The following is a 19287-nucleotide window of genomic DNA, read 5'->3' on the forward strand; positions in this document are numbered from 1 at the left end:
CCACCCAAGGCTTTTAGGTTAAAAGGTTTCAAGCAAACCCCTATATTGTGACAAGAGACCCAACATGAATACCGATACTATGTGAGGCAACAATTCTCTGACTTAAAACATATCATCTGTCTTTGCTAAAGTAATTTTTAATGAATCACATGAGTTAGCAAGGCTTTATACCAAAATCACAAAACAAAACAAAGCAAAAATGACGTTAATCACTTATCTTCAGGAAGCTTACCTTGTAAAAATACGTAAGGAAGCTCAAAAAGTCTTCTTGATTTCTGAGTTGCAAGCTTTATTTTCTAGATCTGTGCCTCCTGATAAAGTGAGATAGTTAGACTCTGCTGCTATTTGTATTTTAACTTGCAAAATAGAATATAATAAAAAAGCACATATCTCACTATTTTAAACAGTATATTATATATAGAAAATAAATCTGTTGGTATTAGAAAGTGCTGAAAAATATAAAGACAAATATATTAATTATCCAGGTGTCCCAATTCAGAGGCAAAAACCTTTAATTTTTTTTTATATTATATGCACCATTATGTATCCTTCTTTTTTCTAGTTAACATTATGTTGTGAAGATGTTTTCATGTCATAATTTTAAGTGTATTTAAAAACTGGGTAATACTTCATTATATGTGTATTATCTTAACTTATCCGACCACCAATATATTATTAAATATTTGAATTGCTTCCGATTAGGGGTGGTTGGCTACTATGGAAAACACATTAGAATGCAGGCTATGTGAGGCAGTATCTGTATTTGTCTTGTTCTCTGCTTTAAACTTAGCACATAGAGCAGGGACCTAAATCATATTTAATAAATGAAAGAATGAACAAATACATAAACCTGAATATCTCTTCTTGGAGGTTCTATAGAGAATAGATTTCTACCTCTCATGTTAAAATGAAGAAAGATGATATAAATTCATAGTATTATTTGCAACTCTAGGATAATGTCACTAACAGAGTGGAATAGTGCAGAATTTCTGCAAGATAAAATGTTGACAGGAATGAAGTGATGTTGAGACTCAACAAGGGTAAGAACTCACAGAGATAATTAAGAGGACACTATGATGTGGGAGTTTGCCAGATGGACTTTGGGAATAATTCCAAGGTCAGAGACTATAGAACCTGGGGAAAAGTAACTAATTGAATCCCACTCAATGTAGCTGATGACTACATTGGCACAGAGGTGATAATAGCACTCTGATGGCAGAATTCTGATAGGAAGTGTTCCAGAATGTGTGTGGAATCAGGTAAGCACATCTGGCCTCACACTGGAATCAACTTGAGGATTTGAATATTACTGAAGTCCAGCTTCCATGCCAGAAAATTCTGATTTAATGGTTTGGTGATGGCCTAAGTATTGGAACTTTTAAGTTTGATAATTATTGCTCTAAATAACTAATTTTGGGTTGTCAAGGGGCTATATAGCACCTCCACCTCAGAAACAACATGTCCACTTGGACATTGCATGTGGAAAGCTCTGGTAATCAGAAATGTATTTATTTCTAGTCTAAACCACCAGTGTTTATTTTATGAGTTTAAGAAACACATTCCAGCTATAAAATTATTTACTGTAGGCATATATTAAAATTTTTTTTTACAAAAATGAACAGAAAACCAAGAATCATTGAAGTCAACAAATGTCAATGAACAGAGTTAATAGAAGAAACAGAAGGTATTAAAATAAATAGAATATTCTTTGATAAGCATAACAGGACATACCATATCTATAAAATAAACCAAGAAACTAAAACACTTGCTTTGAAAAAAAATTACTAAAATGAAAAATGTGATTGCTTCAATTAAAAATACATCATCATTGGATAGATTAAATAACAGGAGAGTGGACACAAAGGAAGACTGAATTAGCAATTAGGAAGCTCATACCTGGGAAGTTTGTAGTCCATACAATGAAGAAGTGGAAAGTCTAGAGAAGTATTTAGAAATGTGAAGAATAGATACAGAAATTCCTGTGTTCATCTGAGGAAGGGCTTTCAAAAAAAGAGAACTAAAACAAAAAAGAGAAAATTTTCAAAGAAATATAGGCAAAATATATCCCAGACTTGGAAAGAGAAATACATTTTTAGATTAAAAGGGCTCACCTAGTACCAGACGGTGTTAGATAGGCCTCCACATGAAGATAACCCGAGTAAAGTTTCAGAATTTTAAACCTAAAGAGAAAATCCTGAAAGTAATGAGAAAAACAAAGAAATAAATGATTATGTAAGATGCCCTTAAAATTTTTAAAGAAAATTCTTTTAAACTCAAATTCTTTATTATGCCAAAGAACTAAACTCTGACTGCAAAATAAAAATGTTTTCACATCAAGGCAAAACCATGAAAGGAGAGGAGGAATTTCCTATATTGAAAAAGATAGCAAGGGGATCCCTGGGTGGTGCAGCGGTTTGGTGCCTGCCTTTGGCCCAGGGCGCGATCCTGGAGACCCGGAATCGAGTCCCATGTCGGGCTCCGGGTGCATGGAGCCGCTTCTCCCTCTGCTTGTGTCTCTCTCTCTCTCTCTCTCTCTCTCTCTCTCTGTGACTATCATAAATAAATAAAAATTTAAAAAAAGATAGCAAGTATGAAGATAATGTAGAAGAAATTGATCTTTATTCTTCTACTATAATTTCAAATTTAATATACTGTAAAAAATTCTAGAATTTGACAAATCAACAACTGTAGAAGGAGCTCTTAGCATACGTCCCTGGACTATGGCTCACTTCCCATGTTTGTGTCTGTTTCTTGAATTTCAGAAATTGTTTAATATATCTTTTCTATTGGTGACTCCAATATCATCTTCTATGCTCTTCACTATTAAGAATTGTTTCCCCTCTGAAAATTAACTTACTGTCTTATAATGTGCTCTCAAGAGGGAAGAAGTCTTGACCTAAAACTGAGAATTTTAGATATCTTAATCAGAACACCTGCATTAACTTAAGTACATCTGTGATTACTATCTGGCCAGAGCTCAGATTGTCACCTGCTCCTTGTATTCTTGTGTTACTCTGCTGCCTAATTTCAATATTTTGCTCTCAGAAGATGATGATTATCTTCCTGCATGGTACAACTCTTAGCCCTCATGATGTTGATGATTTTATTTTGGTAAATATTTCTTAATATGATGATAGTACTTTCCTTTGATTCATAATGCAATTTCACAATATAAAAAATAGACCAACGGTTATTACTGCACATCTTTCTATAAAGTTGAACATGCTATAGTGCTATTGGCACTTTTGAATGTAGAGGTTATGAGTGTAGTCATAGTGATGAGTAATACTTTTAGATACGTTGGAAGATCAACTATTTTTGGTTTTTATTCTGTTATATCAACAATGAAACAAAGCCTTATGCTAATATTTAATCACGAGATTATCACAAATTTTTGACAAGAAGTCGTATTATGAGAGTTCATTCCTCAGGAATGGTGTTTTCTCAAGCATTTATAAGATGTTCAAATCTCTCTACACATATTAACTAATGTATAAATATTGAATGCTTTCTATAACATGTCCCATGTGAACTATTTTACTGATAGCCTCAAACAACCTTGTAGAGAAGGTGCAGTCATTATCCCCTCATCTCAGATGAGGAAACAGAGGCTTAAGGATATTGGGTAGCAAAGATGGAACATTAACCCAGGCCTAGTAGTCTGTGATCTTGATTTTATTGCCTCTTTGAAACTGAATGTATTGCCTGTTTTATATGTCTGATTAGAAACTTCTCAGTGAGGCTACTGTTGAAAAGCTATAAAGAAGCTGCTAAGAACTTTCCTAAGAATCCCATGTAAGTTTCAGTTTGTAGGCAACTATATTCATGAATCATCACCCAGATTCCAGTCCCCTTTTGAAATCTTCTTTGGTACTCCACAACATCAAAACAATTACCAAATTCTGTATTTAATATGTGTCCTCCATACAAGACAGATTTTGTTAACAGAGGGAGGAATAGGAGTGCTTGGGTGGCTCAGTCGGTTAAGCATCCACACACAAAAGAGGGAGAAATGGATAAAATTTGCCAGTGAAATTGATGTAGAGAGAAAGAGAATGGGCAGCCTGGGTGGCTCAGCGGTTTAGCGCCTGCCTTCGGCCGAGGGCGTGACCCAGGAGACCTGGGCTCGAGTCCCACGTCGGGCTCCCTGCATGGAGCCTGCTTCTCCCTCTGCCTGTGTCTCTGCCTCTCTCTCTCTCTCATGAAAAATAAATTAAAAAATTAAAAAAAATAATTTGAGAGAAAGAGAAGATTCATAAATAACTTAAGGATTATGAAATTGAACTGGTGAAATTTTCATTTATTAATTTGAGAAAAGCTTTGGAGGAACATTTTTTAATGGGAAGATGAAAATTTCAATTTAGGACATATTAAGTTTGAGAAGTCTACTTGATATTCAAGTAGAAGGTGATAGATAGATAGCCAAATAGAGGGATAAAGTAGGCAGTTACATATAAAATTATATCATTTAGTGACTAAATCTTGACTAAGGATGTGAATGTAAAAGTTGTCAGCATGTATGTAGTATGTAAATCCATTAGGCTAGATGAGATCAGATCAGTAAAGAGTGAGAACAAATAGAGAAGAGGTTCAGCACTGAGCTCTAGGACACTCCAACACTTGGATAAGGAGAAATCAGCAAAGGAGATACAGGAAGCGACCAATATAATGGGAAGACAGCCAGGAGAGACAGCTGTCTCAGGAGAGATGAGGAGATGGTGTTTCAAGGATGAAGGAGATTTACTGGTTCAGTGCCTCTGATGAGTCATATAAGGTGAGGATTGAGAATTGACTACTGGAATTAGAAACACAGAGATATTTTCAACCTTTAAAAGACCAATTTTGTTGGAGATAACAAAAGCTTGGGTTCAAAGGATAAGGTAATAGGAAGTATTCCAAAGGCAGAAAAAAACACGTGCTAAGAAGATGGGAGAATTAGACAGTTCAAGGAGACAGGAAGTAGCTTCCTCTCTAAATAAGAATTAATAGGCGATTCCTGGCCATTGAAGACTCATTACCTGACTTAGGTGGTTGGGGTGTATACATCTATATATAAATGAATGAATGTGTGTGTGTGAATATGGACCATTTCAAGTTTAAAAGCTGGACAGTAACGTGTCCAAAACTATATTTTAAAGAAATTAAGGTGACTTCAATATCAGTAATGAATTTAGTAGACATAATGATCTCTAAGGTGGTAGGGTCCTGAATTTTAAAAAAGTAAAGGTAAGTTTAGCTTAACTTACCATTTGTAATTATTTCATTAGATTTTCACCCATACAAGTAGAATTGACACAAAACAGTCTTGAAAAACATAGGTAGGGGAAATAAAAGTTGGAAGTAAATGTTTTAAGCAGGGAATTAAAAAATCAGATCAAAGGCTTAGCTTTAATGCTAGTTCATTTTATAAAATCTCAAAAACGTATATAAAGCATTCATTTTGAAATTCTTGAGAAAAAAATCCTACTTCATAATTTATGGCATATATGTTTACTAGTTTATGTAATATAAAAGTAGATATTTAACTACAAAAAATGTTTCATATATGGGCTGGGGAAATTGCTGTGAGGTATCTATTCATTAAAATATATTTGTGTTTGTATTTTCATGGTTTATAAAGAACTAATGAGGAATAGATTTTTAATAGTCCTTGTACATTTGACGCAGCTGTCATGGGGCTATGCAATAATTGTGTATTCATATATAATCAGTGATGTAATCACTTGATGTATATATTAATGTTTGCTAACTTATGCCCAGAAACTGGTGAGATTATAAACTGATTTTCCAGGATCATAATAATAGTGAATGGAACATTGGATATACTGTCAGGGAAATTGGACCTGGTTAGCAATTCTAGGTCTCAGTTTCATTACATCAGAAAAGTAATATTTATTGTCTGCTTTATAAGATGGAAGGAAATAACAAAGACAAAACATTTATAGATTTTCTTACAACGTGTCATTCATATTTAGTTACTATTTAATTAACTATTTAATGTTAATAAAATATACATTACATATATAAATTCCTTTTAATTAATACTTTTTTAGTATTGTAAATTGTATCAAGAACATGTATATTAAAGTGTGAATATGTATGTGGAGGTTTAAAAAAGAAAAGTGGCATAAGAAAGGATAATTTGGAATCTCATTTTTATTGTTTCATCAGATGTATTGGATTTAATAACAGTAATGTGAAACTCAAGCTAGGTTTGAGCTGCTAAAGTATTTCATAAGCAGTCTTATGACCAAATTCAGAAGTCAAATGTCATTTAGCTGTAGAAAACAAGCTTCATTTTCTAGAAGAGAAATAATTGATCTTTTTTCAAATGACTAATAATAAATATTAATTTTTCCTTATATGTTTGTCAGATTTTTTCCCCACCCTATGTGTCATGACTTAAATTCTGTAATTTCTGCCACATTTGGGTCCGTATTTTCACTCTCTCACAAAGTTGTAATGTCTAATTGTTTGCTTGCTAATTCCTACACTTCCCTGTGCTTGCGTTCCACTCACTTGTTCTTGATTCATATTATCTAAGTAAGAAAATCAGTTTTTAATTTGCCCACTACTTTATGTGTCTATCCTTCATACACTGTAGACACATTGAAAGAGAATTTATCCTTTTGGCCCATGATGGGTGCTCTTTTCCAAGAAGACGTATGAATACATCTACTTTAAAAAGAAAAAGTCATGAAAAAGACCATCCACCTTTGGGAATAAAGTACAGGGTAGTTATTTGTGTTATAATTCTCGGGCAGCCCCGGTGGCGCAGTGGTTTGGTGCTGCCTGCAGCCCGGGGTGTGATCCTGGAGATCCGGCATCCTGGAGATCCGGGATCCCAGAGATCCGGGATCGAGTCCCACATCTGGCTCCCTGTGTGGAGCCTGCTTCTCCCTCTGCCTGTGTCTCTGCCTCTCTCTCTCTCTCTTTCTCTCTCTGTCTCAATAAATAAATAAAATCTTTAAAAAAATTTAAGAAGATAATTATGAGTCTCTTGCATTTTCTGCATGTCTATGAGCTTTGGAGGATAGAGACGGTGTCTCCCTCTTGAGTAGAAGGCTGGTGTGTTTATTTATTTTTATATTTTTAAAAGATTTTATTTATTTATCCACGAGGAACACAGAGAGATGCAGAGAGAGGCAGAGACACAGGCAGCGGGAGAAGCAGGCTGCACGCAGGGAGCCTGACATGGGACTCGATCCAGAGACTCCAGGATCATGCTCCAGGCTGAAGGCGGAGCTAAACCGCTGAGCCGCCTGGCATGCCCAGGCTGGTGTGTTTACAGTTTATCATAAAAGATTCAGGTTCCTTGAACTAAAGATTTATCTCTTATCATGTAAATCACTGCATAATCAGGTATGACTTGGCCCTACTTTTCCATCTGTGAAAATTGGGGCTCACCGAAGCTGCAAAAATATGCTGATAGTCTAGCTACTTGTGTGCTAAGACTACATGTTTGTGTTCCCTAAAAATTGAAATGTTAAAAAAAAAAATTGAAATGTTGAAATCTAATCCCCAGTATGATGGTGTTGGGAGGTGGGGTCTTTAGGAGGGTCAAATTCTCATGAATGAAGTTAGTGTCTTATAAATGACCCCTCAGAAAACCCCCTCACTCCTTCCATTTGAGGACACAAGAAGACAGCTGTCTATGAAACAGGAAGCGAGTCGCCACCTGAATCTGCTTTGATCTTGAACTTCTCAGCCTCCAGAACTGTAAGAGATAAATTTCTATTGTTTATATGCCTCCCAGTTCATGGTATTTTTGTTATAGCAGCCTGAACTAAGACTAAGACACTGTGGGATGAGTAATAAACCCCTTTGTCTCAAACTGGTAAGTTAGCTTACAACTGGAATAAAATCTCATGGCCTTCAGAGTTTTTGGCAGTTTTGGCAGTGGTAAAGATGGGATGCTAATAGACACATGGCTTTCTAGAACAAGAATGAGGATCATGTGTGCCAATTAATGAAATACGAATAATCCATAGGAATAGTAGCAAATGTTTTGGCCAAGTTGAATGATCAGGTGGGCAATAAATACTCTACTGGCTGTTAATGAGAAAGAATTGAGGAAGTTGATTGCACACCTCATTTCATCTTGCTTGTTGTAACAACTACTTCCTACTCCTTTAGGTAGGAAGACTTCTGCATTATCATGGTCTCAGTTCTACTCTATTGTAAAAAATAGTTTAAAGATTTTTCATGGGTAAGCAGAAGGTTCTGCTGCTATCATGGTCAATATTATGTCTTAATTTAGCTATACCATGGTATCTAGCTTTTGACTAACTACCAGTCCAGATGTTGTAGTGAAGGTATTTTTTAGATGCAATTAACACTTAAATTAGGAAACTTCGAGTAAAGCAAATCGCCCTCTATAATATGAGTGGGCCTCATCTAGTCATTTGAAGGCCTTAAGAGAAAAGATTGAGGTCCCCCAGGGGGGAAGGAATTCAACCTTCACAAGCCTTTGGGTTCAAGACTGCAATGTCATCTCTTCCCTAGGTCTCTAGCCTACCTATCTGTGCTGCAGATTTCAGACTTGCCATCCTTCACAATTGCAGGAGCCAATTTCTTAAAATAACCCCCACCTCCCTGTCCCTCATACTTTTTGGTTCTGTTCTTCTGGATATTCCTAATATAGCCCCTTCCAGACAAGTTAGAAGATATGAGCCTATATTGAATGCAACAGGAGGGAAATTTGTGGCATCTATTGTCAGAAGTCTGGCAAATCCTTATAACTAGTTGAGTCACTGGGAGATGAGGGTCAGGTGTGTAATGCTCATCAAAGAAGAATGGCAAGAGATGGGCTGTGTTATGACAGTGGATCATGCCAAATTTAGACCCATTCAGAGATAATAGTTCTCAGAAATTTGGGGGGTTTTTTGCAGTGGGTTGTGGCTGCTATAAGGAAGTTTCAGTGTTCTCAGTAATAGTTCTAGGAGATAGATAAATTCTCATTAGAAATCATAAATAAGGTTTTGAGTAGTATATGGCAATTGAGTCTCCATCTCATCCTGTTTCATGTTGGGAGGGACATCCAAATTCAACCTATGGGGTCTTGGCAAGTTCCACAGTGGTCATAGGAAACTAATGTGACCTCATAGAATTTGTCCTATGCAGCCAACTTAGTGCTCTATTGCTGTAGATCGTATCTGACTGAACAGTAGTAGTTAATGTGCTATATGCTTACCCCTCTATATCATAAATGCCTGAAAGGAGTCTTCCAATCAGTAAGAACTACATATAGAGAATGTTAATACCTTTGGGGCCCCACAACCTGTTTGTTCCTATGAGCTAAATGTTTCTGTGACTGATTATTATGATACTTTCATTATTTTGCCTCTTGGAAATGGGTGACAGCCTTCATTCATAAGCATTCTTTGGGTTGTATTTATATTTGTCACTTCTATGACACAGCTATCTGGTAAACTTCTTCCAGAAAGCACCTATTGCTTGCTACTGTGGTCTTATAGAAATTGAATGCTAGTCTATTGAGGCTTTATGACTTTCTGAGCTGATAGTCTCACTTTGGGATGGGTAAACTAGATTCTGACTAACAAGGTGGAAAGGGCTCAATATACATCTCTTGTCAAATGGAAATGGAATAACCAAAAACAGTTGGTCTAGCTCCAATGGCATCTCATCTTTATGTTAAAAAGTAACAGCTATTCCTTTTTTTTTTAAAAAATTATTTATTTGAAAGAGAGTGTGTATGGGTGCCCTAGTGAGCATAGGGGGAGGGGCAGAAGGGGAAGGAGAATCCCAAGTTGGCTCCTCACTAAGTATGGAGCCCGACATGGGGGGCTTGATCTCATGACTCTGAAATCATGACCGGAGTGGAAACCAAGAGTAGGATGTTCAAACTACTACACTACCCAAGCATCCCAATAACTATTCCTTTAGGAGAAAACTTCTACTTAGACTCTTGAAGTAACATTGCTGGCTTAATGGGGCCTCAATTCACAGAGGTTCCCCTAACTGCCGGAGCTTGGTTCACTAATGTTTAAGCTAAGTGGTAAACTGTACTGACCTCTTTAAAAATTGGCTTAAAAAATATTCTGATTTTATCTCTTACCTCCTTCTGGTCCACATATCTGTAAAGTAGCTTGATTACTGAATGTGAAAGGTATTATTATCTTCTCTTGCATGGTTCCTGGGCATATTCAATTGAATTGTGTACCCTACAGTCAATGACTGGTGTCTTTAAAAGAGAAAATAAAGGGAAATTGGACACAGAAAGACAAAGAGGGAAGCTGGCCATATGAAGATGGAGGTGGAGATTGGAATTATGCTGCTACAAGCCAAAATGTGCCAGGAGCCAAAAGAAGCTGGGAAAGGAAGAAAGGGTTTTCCCCAGATACTTCAGAGGAAGAATGACCTTGCTGACCTCTTGATTTCAGACTTCAACCTCCAGAACCATGAGAGAATAAATTTCTGCTCTTCTAATCCAACGAGTTTGTAATAATACATACTCCTTGATATAATGGCAGACTTAGAAAACTAATACACCGAGTAATGATCAGGAGGGTTCTATAAGCCAATTTTGAAAATTTGGAATTCCAAACCGATCTTCCCTGGACATGATGCTTCTTTCTTTCCTTTACTTACAATCCCAAATTGGCCTGATTGATATACTTTCCAGGTACAGCTTAGCCGAAAAGCTAGTGTATTCAAACTTAATGCTGGTTCAGCCATCTGCATTGTCCCATGGGACTGACATGGTCCTCAGTCATAAAAAGAATGACTACTTGTTGAATATGCCTGCTGGCTGAATTCTTTTCCAGAGATCCATGAGGGACAAAACAAAGGATGTAATGGGTCTGTGTAAGTTCTACAAGAAAGCTCTTAGTTCTCTTGCTCTTGAACCAGATATGATTAGGGAATAATGGGGAAAATTAAAGTTATAGCTACTGGAACAGGGCACATCAATTTTGTCTCAGTAGAGGGAAAAGAATAATTTTAACACCTGGAAATGGAGTTCCTCAGACCCTGGAAGGTACAAGAGAGGGCAGAACACAAAAAATCTTTTTCTTTTAGCATCAGCCCTGGAGACTTTCTTATGGAAGAGAAACAACCTAGAGTGGCAAATGCTTGCAATAATATTTAACTTATTGGTAAGGCTACCATCTTCTGCCAGACAGCTCTGACTACAATTTGATCATCATTCCCCTTACTCTTACTAAGAAGCCTGTTGGAAATAGAATGGCGTGGCCCTAGTTCCCACATCTTTCATGCAAAATATTTTTTTTTAATTTTTTTAAAATTTATTTATGATAGTCTCACACACACACACACACAGAGAGAGAGAGAGAGAGAGAGGCAGAGGCACAGGCAGAGGGAGAAGCAGGCTCCATGCACCGGGAGCCGGATGTGGGATTCGATCCCGGGTCTCTAGGATCGCGCCCTGGGCCAAAGGCAGGCGCCAAACCACTGCGCCACCCAGGGATCCCTCATGCAAAATATTTATCATCATCCGTGAATGTCAGGCCTAGCCCCACTCCTGTGGCTGTTGTTCAGTCATTCTGGACAGCACACAAATCTGACTCTGCTGGTGGTGAAGGGCAAAATGACTGAACAGGCTGACCGACCTTATATAATCCTTCCAGACAAAAGGACTGGACTCAGTTACTTGAACTGAATTGGAAACCCTAAGGTCCATCGCTAACCATCAGGCTACATTAGAGGTTCTATCAACCTGTGCTCCCCCAAATGGTGTAGGGCCTAACAATTGTAAACATTTTCTTTCTTTCTTTTTTTTTTTTTTTAACATTTTCTTTCTAGGGGCACCATGTGTGTGTCTCCAAACTAAACTTCTTGTGTGGAACTCAGGCATTCATTTATCTCTTTCCTGAACACATAGCTAATTATACCTTTGAAGCTATCATCTGAGACTTTCTAGCACTTAAAGAAACCTCATCAGTAGATCAGGTGATTTTCAGATGACTGTGGGGTTCTTTCCAAAATGCAGCTACCCTCACTTTCTCAGGGGAGTTTCCTGGAAAGTAAACTGACTCATTATATACATATACCTTGTTGGCAGTAATCCCTGTAATTTAAGTCACCCAGTTAGAAAAAGTACTGAGATTATAAGTGATATCATACAGTATTTGTCTTTCTCTGTCTGACTTATTTCATTTAGGATAATGTTTTCAAAGTCCATCCATGTTGTTATAAATGGCAAGATTTCCTTCTTTTTCATGGTTGAATAATTTCATATATATATTCTTATGTATATAAAGATGAGATATATATGAATAATGTATATATTATATATTATATTATAATATTATATAAGTACAATTGTATTTAATTATACATAAATTACACATAGTGTAGTTTAATGATACATAAATTACATATACATATTAATATTAAAATATATGAATAATGTATATATCATATATTTATATTAAAATATATAAATACAATTATATTTAATTATACATAAATTACACATAATGTAATTTAATTATACATAAATTACATTTACGTATTAATGTTACATATTATACACATATATTATGATCTATAATTATAATCAATATAATTAATAATATAAATAACATTATATTATAGTAATTAATATACCTATATAGTTATATTTATTATATTTATATAATATTAAAGTATTTTATATATTATAACAAGTGTAATGCATATACCACATCTTCTTTATCCATTCATCCTTTGATGGATGTTTACATTGTTCCATATCTTGGCTGTTGTGGACAACAATGTAATGAACACAGGATTGCAGATATGTCTCTGAAATGGTGATATCATTTTCTCCTTTGGATATAGACCCAGAAGTGGGATTACTAGATCATATGGTAGTTCTAATTTGCTCTCATCCTGTGATAGTAGCTCTAATTAAATGTTCTATGGAACAATTAAATGGATTTTGTTCCACCTTCTAGAGGTCAGATTTATCAGAGTGGTGAATGGAATGCATACTCGTGAAAAGATTCACCAGAAGTTAAGATGACATAGAAGTGAGGGGTGGATATTGTTGGGAGACCTTATGGCTGTCTCATGTTTCTGCATATCTTATGAGCAGAGGCACTGCCTAACCATCGTTCTGGACATCTTTACGAGAATGTTTGTATAGGCACGGCCTTGGAAGACAGAGATATTGTCTTCATATAAAGCAGAGAGCAGACTAACTAACAGCTCATAGTAAAAGATTTGAGTTCCCTAAGTTCAGGATTCTCTTTTGCATTGAATCCCAGTGTGTGCAGTTGTTAAATACTCTTCCTATCGCCCTCTGGAGATTGGGACTCTAAGAACTGCTATGAAATATGCTCATGCTGGTGCCTCCTATAGTATCTTGAGTAATCAAGTCTTTGTTGCTGACCCAGGAGGCTCACATCTTCTGCTAGCATCCATGAAACTGTGGCAGGCTAACCTTTTAGCTTACAAGCAGGGTAAACTCTCACACGCCTCAAAATAGTTGACAATTGGAGAAAAAGTCCTCACATCCAGACTCCCATCTATTATCATCTCCTTTCTGCCTAAAGGATTTCATATGTACATAAAATACATGAAATAATAATTAAATTATAAAAGAATATATACAGGGATTATCAAGTAATAAAATTATATAATTTATATATAACATAATAAAATTATATAACTTATATAATTTTATAGTGCAGGTCTACTATTAGGCTTTTTACATATGGAAATACCTTTATTTTATTTTTTTAGAAATTATTTTTATCAAGTATGCATTTTGGTTGAATTTTTTTTTTCTCTCAATACTTTAAAGATACTGCTCTTCTGTTTTCTGTCTTGGTCTGTTCTGACATGAAATGTTTAGTTATTTATTCCTCTGTAAATGACGTATCTCTTTTTTCCCTCTGGCTGCTGTTTTCAGACTTCTTTTTATGTCTTTTTAAAGGCAATTTGATTTTGATATGCCTTGGTATGGTTTTCTTAACATTTTGTGTTTGAGACTTTTTTGGCTTCTTTACATCTGTGGATTTTGCTTTCATTTAATTTTAAAAATATTTGGCTATTACTTCTTCATGTATTTTTACCCTATCTTCACCCCCCTCTTTCTGGGGCTTGAATTACATGTATATTAGGCCACTTTAAGTTGTCCCACAGCTCACTGCTCTTTTCATGTTTTTTTTTTTTTTCAGTTTTTTTCTCTCTGTATTTATTTCGAATAGTTTCCATTGCTATGTCTTAAAGTTTACTAATTATTTCTTCTGTCATGTCAAATATGCTGTTAATCCCATGCAGTGTATTTTTCTTTCAGATATAGTCTTTCTATCCTTTACACTTTTGAGTCTTTTTTTTATATCTTCCATGTCTCTACTTAATGTGCTCTCTACCCTTACTCTTTTACTCTTAAAATCATAAAAAGTCATAATAATTTATGTCCTAACCTATTATCATGTATCTGTCATCTCTGTTATTTTTTAGAGTGTGTCTATTGATAGAGTTTTGTTTTTTCCTCATATGGGTTTGTTTTCCTGATTCAAATCATACCTGATAATTTTGGAATGGATGGCAGACCCCGAATTTTCCCTTGTTGGATGTTTTGAACTTTGATCTGGCATGCAGTTAGTTTTGGTGGAAACAGTTTGATCTTCTTGAGGTTTTCTTTCTTCCTTTTTTATGCTGAGACCAAGAGCAACCTTTATTCTAAAGCTAAATTTGCTATACTATTTAAGTACTTTACTTGATGCCCTGTGAATTACAAAGCTTTCCCAATCTGACTAGTGAAAATATAAACCATTCCTGGCCCAATATGAGTTTTAAGGATTATTCTTTTTGGTAGTTCTTTCCCTGACATTAGGTGGTTTCCTCATGTACATATGCTCTTCAGAGACTCCTCTGCAGCTCTCTCTCTCTCTCTCTCTCTCTCTCCCTCTTCCTCTGTGTGTGTGTGCGCGCGCACGCAACTGTCTCTCCAGTATTATGCCTCTCAAATGCCAGCGTGGCCTTTCTGAACTCCAGACTCTGTCTCCTCCTCTCAGGGGTCTTTGGGATCTGCTTGGATTTCCACTCCATAGGCTGCCACTCAAAACTCTGTAGTCAATAACTGAAGTAATTATGAATGTTGGTTTCATTTGTTTCTTCTTTTCCACTGATCACTGTCTTGCACTGCCTAAAAAATATTTCTTTCTTATTTTGTCCAGTTCTTTCACTGTTTCTGGCAGGAGGAAAAATCTGCTCCCTGTTAATCCATCTTGGCTAGAAGAAGTAACAAAACAATTCAAAAACTTGTATTAAGGATTTTCTGTTCTTCAAAAGTTGCTTTCTGGCTTTCTAGCCACTGCACTTTCCTTGGCTTACTTCTCTAAGGATGTTCAGTTTCTGTTCTTCTCTCTTTTTAAAGGCCTTCTCCTTTTGTTTTGGCTCTGTCCCCCCCGCCCCGCCCCTAAATCCTAGTTCTAGCTCTTCTAGCTGGTATGCAGGCCTTCAGAATCCCAGTTCTACTCTTAAAACAGGTTGTTTTCAAGCAAAGACAATTCCTTTCCCAAGAATTATTAGGCCAACTGTTAAGAAAAAAAAAATTCTACTTCATAAGCCAGTAAACAGTCAACCTGCCTTCCTTCCTATCTCCCTTCCTTCTTTGCATTTTTCTTTTTTATTTGCTTTTTAAAATATTTAAAATATGAGAGAGTAGAAGATTGTGATGCACTTAAACAGATGGAGAAACCCAGGAATGAAGTAACAGAGAAGGAATCACTTGTTCATCTTCCTATTGAGTTCAAACACTTCATGACTGAAGTTGATTCTATGCTCACCTTGTGTGCAAAAAGTCTTTTCCCTACAGTTATCTCTTCTTTTTTTTCCCATCAGAACAGAAATATAATATACAATCTTTCAGCTTAAAAAGGGCCCTCTTTTTTGGCCATGCGCCTTTAGTTTACTGTCGTATTTTATTGGTCCACTTTACAGCAAAACTCCATGACAGACTTGCCCAAACTCACTCTCCCACTTCTCCTCCTGTTGTCTCTTGGGCTCACTCTTAATCACTCAAAAACAGAAACAAAAGCAAAAATTTCACTTATATATACACACAAAACAAAACCACATATAAAAGCTGATCTTCAATCCCATGATTGTCCTCTCTGCTATGGATTGAATTTTTCCCCTTCAAATTTGCGTGTTAAAGTCCTAATCTCCAGTAGCTCAGAATGTGACTGTATTTGGAAATAGGGACCTTTATGTAATGTGGTCATTAGGGTTGGCACTAATCCAATATGGCTGGTGACTGGTATCCTTGTAAGGAGAGGAGTATAGGACACAGGCACACACAGAGGAAAGCTCATGTGAAGACACAGTGAGTAGGTGGCTCTCTACAAGCCAAAGAGACAGGTCCTCAGAAGAAGCCAACCCTGCTGATGCCTTGATCTTGGACTTACAGCCTACAGAATTAGGAGAAAATAAATTTCTGTTATTTTAGCCAGAAGGCTGTGTTACTTTGCTATAGTGACCCTAGAAAACATATATACCCTTTTTCACACTGCTTAATTATACTTGCCTTCTGTTAACACTCTAAGCAAGTTTCTGCTCAGATCATTTATATTCCTTTTTTTCCTGGAATGTTTTGTTTCCAGATAGCTTGCCCCACAGCATATTTTCTAGATACACAGAGCTTACTCATTTTAGTCAGGTGTCTGCTCAGATGCCACCTTTCAAAGAAGACTTCTTTGATTCTCACAACACTGTACTCTTTGTCTTCTCTTTTAGATTGCTTCTACCACTTATCTCCACTAATATTATATACTTTTTTTTTCTGTGTCCCCTTACTTGAATGCAATTTCTACTAGAGCAGGGACTCTGTCTTGTTCATAATGTACATCCAATTTCTAAAAGAGTTTCTTGCATATATTTAGTACCCAGTAAAATTTACTGAGCATTGAAAGAATGAATAAACAGGCTTTTTTTTTTTTGTCATAGAGAGGGAAAATAGATATTTAAGGATGTAGAACTGAAGTTTTTCCCCCCTCCTAAAGCTCATGTGTGTACATAAGAACATTGACTTAATATACTATTTCATCCAGTATAAGATGAAATAAATATGTGTTACTTGGTTCTATTATGAGTTGGAGAGATTAACATCAGTGTCTGTAGTCAAAAAACAGGCCACAGATGAGAAGAAAGCAGGCAACAGAAACCGATTCTAAACTCTGTTGGTTTCTTTGTTTATTTAGTTGTGCCCTGTATTCCATCTCATATAATATATTCAGAAAGTGGCTGTTTTCTTTTTTCCCCCAGCTTTATTGAGATATAATTGACATATAACACTATGTAAGTTTAAGGTGTAAACTTATTGATTTTATACACTTATATATACAGCAAAAAATGATTATCACCATAGCATTAGCTAGCACCTGTATCATGTCATGTAATTACCATTTCATTTTTGTGGTAAGAACATTTGAGATATACTATCTTAGCAATTTTCAAGTATATTATACAATATTATTAACTATAATCACCATGTTGCACCTTAGATCCTCAGAACTTACTCATCTTATTACTGGAAGTTTGTGTCCTATGACCATCATCTCCCCATTTCCCCTACTCCTGAATTTCTGATAACCATCATTCTACTTTCTATTTCTATGAGTTTAGCTTTTTTAGATTGCACGTATAAGTGAGATCACATAGTATTCGTCTTTTTCTTGCCGGCTTACTTCACTTAGCATAATGCCATCCATTTTGTCACAAATAGCAGGATTTCCTTATTTTTTTCATGGCTTGATAATATTCCATTGGATATATTCATACCACGTGTATCCTTCATCCATTGATAGACACTTAGGTTGCTTTCATATCTTCCCTGTTATGAATAATGCTTCAATGAACATGGGAGTAGAGATCTTTTTGATATTCAGCTTTTATTTCTTTGGATATATCATTAGTGGGATTGCTGGATTATATGGTAGGTCTATTTTTGATTTTTTAAGAAATCTCCATACTGCCTTCTTCATTGGCTCTACCAGTTTACATTCCCATCAACAGTGCACAAGGGTTCCCTATTGTCCACATCCTCTCCAACACTTGTAATCTTGTCTTTTCAATGATAGCCATTCTAACAGGCATGGAGCAATATGTCATGATTTTGATTTGCATTTCCTTGATAATTGTAATATTGAACACCTTTTTATGTATCTGTTAGACGTTTTGATATCTCCTCTGGGAAAATGCCTACTCACTTCCTCTGCCCATCTTAAAAATCACATTTTGTTTCACTACTGAGCCGTATGCGTTTTTTGTATACTTTGGATATTAATTCTTTATCAGATATAAATAGCAGCCTCCTGTTCTAGACCTTATGGACTGACTGGTCTTTCTGACTTTCAGTGGGTGGGGGCATGCTGGAGTGTATTGTGACCCAGGGATGTCTTTTCAGCTCAAGCCACTGGGGTCCACAGCATCTACAACTTCATGGTCCTTGGTGAGTGCTGCGCTGGGGTTCGGGGTGGGGGTGGGGAGTGTGTGTCTATCGTGTCCCCAAGGTCTGTTGAAGCTCCTAGGGGCACCTGCACTTCCAATGGCGAGGGCTCAGGGCAGGTGGTGGCCGTCGCCCTAAGTGGCGGGAGGCACACACGCAGTGGCAGGAGTCAGCTGCAGGTGCTTCTGCAGTGGAAGACACCAGGTGCGGGCACAGACGTAGGGGTGTGGGCCAGAACCGGCGGCAAAGGTTGGGACCGGCCAGGGGCGCACTCGGAGCTACAGGCACCCCGCTGTTCCCGGTGCTGGCAGCCGCGGAGGGGGAGCGCGGGCGGGGGCAGCGCGGTCAGCCGGGCCGCGGGGGGCGGGAGCCTGCGCCTGAGCCGCGGGGCCAGCGGGCGGGTCCGGCGCGGGTCCGAGCCCCGGGGCGGAGGCGGGGGCAGCAGCCGGGGGCGGACGCGGCTGACGTCGGCCAACGCGGTCACCTGCGGGCCGAGGCCGCTCAGATGCGCGGGGGTCCGTGGCCGCCGTGTGGCCCCCGGTACCCTGCGGTGCACAACGTGGAGCGGCCCGCGGAAGAGCTCCCTGAGGGCCTGTCCTGCTCGCGGCCCCGCGGGTCGTTCCCGCTCTCCCGTGCCCCCGGCGGTCTCTGCAGGCCTCGGCCTCGCGACTGGGGCGAAATCCGGGCGGCACCTTCCGTCCCGAGAGGCCGGGCGGCGGGTTGCTCCCCTCCCAGCTCGCCCTTCGCCCGGGAGGACGGATCTTCTCCCCGCAAGGGCTTCTTCGGGCGCCGGGTTGGTCCCGGGGATGACGCAGGCCCCGAGGCTCTCCTCCTCCCTCTCCTCCTCCTCTTTGCGTGTGGCC

General features: G+C 37.7%; 1 long non-coding RNA gene across 4 annotated transcripts in view; it reads left to right on the top strand.

The window, feature by feature from the left end:
* Window positions 1-19287, top strand: part of LOC140623697 (uncharacterized) — a 114333-nt gene that overhangs the window by 29304 nt on the left and 65742 nt on the right. The window lies entirely within an intron of this gene.

Source organism: Canis lupus, chromosome 33 (genome assembly GCF_048164855.1).
Source record: "Canis lupus baileyi chromosome 33, mCanLup2.hap1, whole genome shotgun sequence".
In the NCBI taxonomy this organism is placed as follows: Eukaryota; Metazoa; Chordata; class Mammalia; order Carnivora; family Canidae; genus Canis; species Canis lupus.